This window comes from Procambarus clarkii, chromosome 41 (assembly GCF_040958095.1).
Source record: "Procambarus clarkii isolate CNS0578487 chromosome 41, FALCON_Pclarkii_2.0, whole genome shotgun sequence".
Classification (NCBI taxonomy): domain Eukaryota; kingdom Metazoa; phylum Arthropoda; class Malacostraca; order Decapoda; family Cambaridae; genus Procambarus; species Procambarus clarkii.
Window position 1 is genome coordinate 12,271,139 of NC_091190.1, and position 7,287 is coordinate 12,278,425.

The window sequence follows — 7,287 nt, forward strand, 5'->3', positions numbered from 1 at the left end:
AGCAGGATATTAATGTAAGAGTGGTCGTCTGTGTCACCTGTGAGCAGCACCGTAACCCAACACACTAGTACATTCACTGTGCCAACCCATAGGTCCTGCTGCCATGAGTTGTACTGAATGGCCACACATGCACCTGGTACGTACTGTACAAATGTACAATCCCTGGGCTCCCTGTCATGGCAGCAGTTGTAGAAGCAGCTGCAATAACACTACATTTTAACGTGTCCAAGAGACATTAATCGTTGTAATCCTCCCGTATTTATGTATAGAGACCAAACTGAATATCTTTTATCAACAAGACCAGACTGAGAGGAGAGGAGAGTGGGTGAGGATGATGCAGCTTAAGTCACCCAAGAGAGTAGAAGAGTGGATTGATTGATAAAGATTAAGCCACCCAAGGTATACTGGTATAGACAATTTTCCTCCGTCATGTTTCTCAGCTCCTACAAAAGCGTGACTATGTTCCTTGTCAATATCTTTTGCCCTTCGTCGGTGTGTGGTGCTCTTGCCGCCCTCTGGGGACCCGCTGGCCACCAGACCCATCACCGCCGCGTCAGGAGCCACACTCGAGGTGCAGGCGACGACGACACACTGTAGCAGAAAGGCCAAAATGAGAGGCACGAGTCGTGTGGGAGTGATGGGAACGTCAGCGAGAGGGCTCATCCGGACTAGTGGAATTGTCTGCCAGGGTCGGGGAGCGAGTCGTACACGACTGGCCCGCGGACTAGTGGGTAATCTCAGGACTCGTTACTCCTCCACAACTCTGGCAGTCATACACGAATATATATTTAAAAATGTATATTTAATATTTGGCGTACGAGCAGAGAATAGCTGATGTTACACCGAGGTGTCATCGTATATTCAATATATAATAATTCATATGACAGTGTCAGACCACGGAGGAAAATTGAAACAGGAATTTCCTTAAGTACCTTCGTATATTAATACATCTTCAGAAGGAGTCCCTTGCCACGGTGTATTAATATACGAAAGTACTTAAGGAAATTCCTGTTTCAATTTTCCTCCGTGGTCTGACACTGTCACATTTTTAATCACGTGTTTATTTTTCGTGATATACACAAATAATTTATATAAAACAAAATGCATGTAAGAACAGATAATTAAGATTCACAACTTAAAAAATATCAAAGAGTACAACTAAAAAAGGAGTAAGAGAAATCCATTTTGCCTTAACCAGCTAAATACTTCAGCAACTCTGAAGCAGAATATAAGGTCACATTATCGCCTCACAACTTCCTGAAGGAAATGAGGTTATGGAAGTTAGAAGAGATCTTGAGCTACTTATGTGCACCAGGCAACAGCACCGTGGCAAGGTCGCTGAGGAAGGGAGGACAGCAGAACACATCAGTGCATCAGTTGGCTGGAGTAATGCGGCTGCTGCTGACAATCCCAGTCATTATGGACTTCAGGCCGCTTGAGTCGAGTTCTTACCTTTACTCATTCGAGTAATAGTAAGAATTCGTCTTGGATACAAATACCCACGGAGTTTAGGGAAGGGTATAAACAGCAGAGCTGCAGAATCTGCAGTCAGAGTGAGGGACACCGCCTTAACCACTTCCTGAGAGACTGTACCCATCTAGGAGAAGTTAGAAATATGTGTAGAATAATAAATTCCAAATTGTTCGAGTTAGGAAAACACTATTTGTCAAATATAGATACTGTTCTTAAAAGACTTCCCCATTTTTCACCGGCAAGATAACCTAAGTTTGAGGATTGATAAATACTAATCTTGTTTGACGATCTTCACATAAGACAGTTGAGTGAGTTACAGCTGCGTCTGGGTACGAGCGCCACGAGGAATATCTCTAAGGCTGATATTCCTACTGTGAGTGTTGTATATGCTGCTATCTTCACTTGCAAGGTGAGTCATGCTTTACAACAAATGTTCTTCTCGAGTATTTTTAATACACACTACAACATGTTTATTGATACAGAGGACGCCAGAAAATAATTCCAAGCAGCTGTGTCGCTGCTCTCTGACTTTATCTCTTGATCAGCCTCTCGACAATTTCCCTCACTTACTTCTCCTTCCCCACTCTTCCTTCACCCTCCTCCTCTCTGTCTCTCTTCTGCCTCTACCTCGCGTCTTCCCCTCACTTCCTCTTCTTCGTATTGCTGGGCGCTGGTGGAAGAACGGCTCCTTCTGTTCGCTAATGTCGAGCGGTGTGAGGGGCACCGCTCTGGTGCCCCTCACACCCCGCTGCTACTCCGGTGTGGTCAATGAATCAATAATAGTTTTCTCAAGGTCACCAGAGACTCCGGCTTCTGAAGGTCACTGGTGATTCAGGGTTATAAAGGTCACAATGATTCAAGTGTTTGAAGTCCAAGTTCTTCTAAGGAGAGCGGGACCACCTCGCTCATGCTGTGACGTCACAAGCCATGTGGAACATCTCAACTCTCAAGAGTGCGATGGGCGTGTGGGGCTGGCTGAAGTGGGTGGTGGTGGGTGTGGTGCTGACTGAAGTGGGTGGTGGTGGTGGGTGTGGGGCTGGCTGAAGTGGGTGGTGGTGGGCGTGGGGCTGGCTGAAGTGGGTGGTGGAGGGTGTGGGATCAGTAGAAGTGGGTGGTAGAGAATGTGTCTTAAATTCACCTAAATCCCCCTCAATTTAGCCGGTGTACTGGGCAGTGTACAAACTGAGGTGCAACAGGTGTGAGGCGAGGCTGGCAGGCCGCCATGAGTGGGCGTCGAGGGGTCGCGAACATCAGCCAAGGGGAGAATGACTACCTCACATTACACTGACAAATGAGGGGAACCTGTTTTTGGTGAGGTTGGGCAGGGAGTTGTGGATGGAGGATGGAGCACACGGGAGGAGGATTAAGATGGAGGATGGAGCACACAGGAGGAGGATTAAGACGGAGGAAGATAGAATGAGGCTACAAGATGACCTAACTGAATGAATGGTCCAACAAATGACTACTAAAGTTCAACCCGAGTAAATGTAATGTAATGAAACTAGGCAGTGGAAACAGGAGGCCAGACACAGGAAACTGAATAGGAGATAAAGTCCTTTATGAAACGGACAGAGAGAAAGATCTAGGAGTTGATATCACACCAAACTTGTCTCCTGAAGCCCACATAAAAAGAATTACATCTGCGGCGTATGCAAGGCTGGCTAACATCAGAACTGCCTTCAGAAACCTGTGTGAGGAATCATTCAGAGCCTTGTATACCACATATGTGAGGCTAATCGTTGAGTATGCGGCCCCAGCATAGAGCGTACCTTGTCCAGCACAAGATGAAGCCGGAAAAAGGTCAGAGGCATGCCACTAGACTAGTCTCATAACTAAGAGGCATGAGTTATGAGGAAAGGCTGCGTGAGATGCACCTCAAAACACTGGAAGACAGAAGAGTAAGAGGAGACATGATCACTACACTTCACAACTAACAACAGACCACTCCACAACCTTCAATAAAACATTCATGATATACAAAATTGACAGAAGTCTATTTTTCCAGCCACACTATCGCTGGATGCATGACCCAACAGTTAAGTGGACCGGAACGAGCCAGTCACTCCGAACTCAGCAGCGAGAGAGAGCCAATCGATATTACCAGAAATTTCCCAACTGACTTCATATCAGAGATTTTTGTTTTCACAAACTAAACGAATTCATGAGAGAGAAGTAAATGGTAAGCTAACTCAGTTACATATTATTACTCGAAAGGATTAGCGATTATTAACTGATTCACGATCATAAAGACGAAGAATCAGAGATTAATAAAAATAATTAGATTTTTGATTGTGAAATAAAAAAGTTGAGAAGGAAATTTCTCTTTCGCGACGGAGGTCTGGCGTCAATGGTCACCTCAGATGGAGACTATATATGTATATATGACTAATATACATATGCATGTTTGTAAGTGTATGTATATATGATGTACGTGTATGTATACATGTAGTATGTAGTAGTGTCTGCTTGTCCCCGAGAATCTAGATACTATTTTTAATTTAATGATTGTTATTATATTTCCAAGTGGATGATGACTGATAACTTGGTAATACTAATGTAGGATTAACGGGGTTCGGGGCCCCGGGGTAATTGGCAGTTAGAACGGGGTCGAGCGTTTCAGTATTTTCCTTCAACTAATGGCTTCTTTCGAGTGAGTTACGACCAAGCGAGGCAATTACCGTGCCATAATTGACCTTTGGTACACATTGTTTCTTCAAAGCTTGGCTGATGGCTTTTGATGCGTATACTGCCGGCTGGTCGTTAGTGGGAGCAGAGATGACGTAGGTGTGGGTGGTATGAGGGATGATCCTCCACGTGGTCGTCAGAGCAGACGGTGATTACAACGGGTTGGTCCGACACTTCCTGCACGAACTGTAACTGTTGAACACGTCCACTTGTGGTCGGACGAGGCCAACTATGCAGCATCAACATGCAACTCTCATCTCTACAGCCGCCAGACATGAAGTGAACCTTGTGTTAATATGTTCTCTGTAAACTCACAAGTGTGTGCGTGTGGCAACCAGGAGGCCTGGTCGACGACCGGGCCGCAGGGACGCTAAGCCCCGGAAGCACCTCAAGGTAAGGTGTGTATTTACTATTTGTGTCTGCAGAATCCGGTTATTAGCTCTTGGACCCCGCCTTTCTAACCAATCTATTTTTCCTTTATGTTTACTATTACACATATTACTAACACACACACACACACATCTCCAGAAAGAAACCCGTAGCAGCTGGAACTCGCAGGTACCTATTTACTGCTAGGTGAACAGGAGCATCAGGGTGAAACAAACTCTGCCCACTTGTTTCCGCGTCGGCCAAGAATCGATCCCGGGCCCTTAGGACTACGACCCTTGAGCACTCTCATCTCAACCGCGAGGCCCCAATCTTGCACTTTCTCTCACGCCGGTCGGCCGAGCGGACAGCACGCGGGACTTGTGAGCCTGTGGTCCTGGGTTCGATCCCAGGCGCCGGCGAGAAACAATGGGCAGAGTTTCTTTCACCCTATGCCCCTGTTACCTAGCAGTAAAATAGGTACCTGGGTGTTAGTCAGCTGTCACGGGCTGCTTCCTGGGGGTGGAGGCCTGGTCGAGGACCGGGCCGCGGGGACACTAAAAAGCCCCGAAATCATCTCAAGATAACCTCAAGATAACCTCAAGATAACCTCAAGATAACCTCAAGATAACGCCTCCTGGTCTCATGTGATTGTATTTCCGTGTGTAGATTTCCAACACCGTTCCTCTAATATTTTCCACGTTTAAATGACGTATTTCTCTCGCCTGCGCTCTAGAGAATACAGATTTAGAAATGTAAGTGTCGCAATAATATTATGGAGTTGTCTTCATGTTTACAGTCGATGAGACAACCCGTTTTCGCACTTTCTTACAGTCAATATTGACTTATTTAATACGTGCATATGTGACATACTTAACATACTAGTTTACGAAAGTGCGAGAACGGGTTGGATGAGAATACATGGGCCAACTGGACCAGGCTTATTTGAACTTTTAATAATAATATCCAGATATGTTATCATTAAAACATCAATGTTACCCTTATTTACGTATTTTAACATTACATACAGACTTAAATGTTAAATTACATTTCTGTTCCCTTAAGTATCACAACTATTAAACACTAACACGTGCAAACACAAACAATAAACATATACAATAACATTTACACATATAAACACTACGAGTATTACCTCAGACGTCCGCAACACCACTACTACACATCAATATCACCAAAACAAAATAGGTCCATAAACATCAGATCCCATCCTGGGTGACGCCCTCCACTCCCTTAATCAAGTCAAGCCATCATCCCCACTGGGCCGGGATATTAGCCCCTCACTGACCGCCAAGGCGTATAAATAAATCACTGCTGTAATTGGAATCCGATATTTCTGTTTGCTCTGAAGAAATACATAGCCTCGTATCTCATTAACTGTGTTATCGATGTATCTTCCTGCGGATTAGTTTCTTTCTCCGTCGCCTCTATTTCGGGGTTTATTCCTCCTTTGGGAGCAATGTAAAATATGTACTCACGTAGTTGTGCTTGCGGAGGTTGAGCATTGGCTTTTTGGTCCCGCCTCTTAATTGTCAATCAACTGGTGTACAGATTCCTGAGCATACTGGGGCTCTATCAAATCTAAATTTGAAACTGTGTATGGAGTCAGCCTCCACCACATCACTGCTTAATGCATTGCATTTGTTAACTTCTCTGACAGTGAAAAAATTCTTTCTAATGTGTGTGTGTGTGTGTACTCACCTAGTTGTATTCACATAGTTGTAATTGCGGGGGTTGGGCTCTGCTCTTTCGGCCCGCCTCTCAACTGTCAATCAACTGTTACTACTAATTTTTTTCTACACACACACACCAGGAAGCAGCCCGTAGCAGCTGTCTAACTCACAGGTACCTATTTACTGCTAGGTAACAGGGGCACCAGGGTGAATAAAACTATGCCCATTTATTTTTCCGCCGGCTGCGGGGATTGGAACCCCGGACCCTAGGTCTACGAGTCTAGAGCGCTGTCCACTCAGCCAACCAGCCCCATGTGTGTGATAATAAATCACAGAAATTAAGAGATAAACTGAGCACTCGTATATTTCAACATACCATCAACAGATGTGTAGGAAGACACATGAGCGCTCACATATAATTTATCTCTTTTTCTTTGAATTTCTTTTCATTTTGATTTCGGTGAGTTTTCTCTATACACACATGTAAGTCGTACAATAACGACTTACGTGTTAATGTAAGTCGACTTACATGTTACATGACCGACTTTGCCGGTCGTTCAATGTAGGCAAAGACCCCTATTTGGCCTTGCTGGTAATGAGCCTAGTGCGCCTAGTGAGCCTCACGCCTAATAGCGAGATATATTTTGGCGAGAATTGTTATAAACATTATCATATTGCCATATTTCAATTGCTTATTGTTTGATATCGGTCGAAAGATATCATTGTTTCTGAGTAATACTATTGTCTACTATTACTTTTACTGTTGCAACTCCTACTTCTACCAATGCTTTCTTTATTGCATTTACAGCACCAGACATATATATAATAGTGATAACATCAGCAATAACAATTAAACACTTAAAATATTATCTCCAAACGAGGACTTCTCTCATATAGTGTCCTTGGGTATAGGGGTATACAGTGTCCTCGGGTATACGGGTATACAGTGTCCTCGAGGTATATAGTGTTTGAGAGCGCTATATACTAGTGCAAATACAATGTATATATGTATATGTATATGTATTATATATTGTTCTCAGGCATATATTGAAATATTGTATATATTGACCTA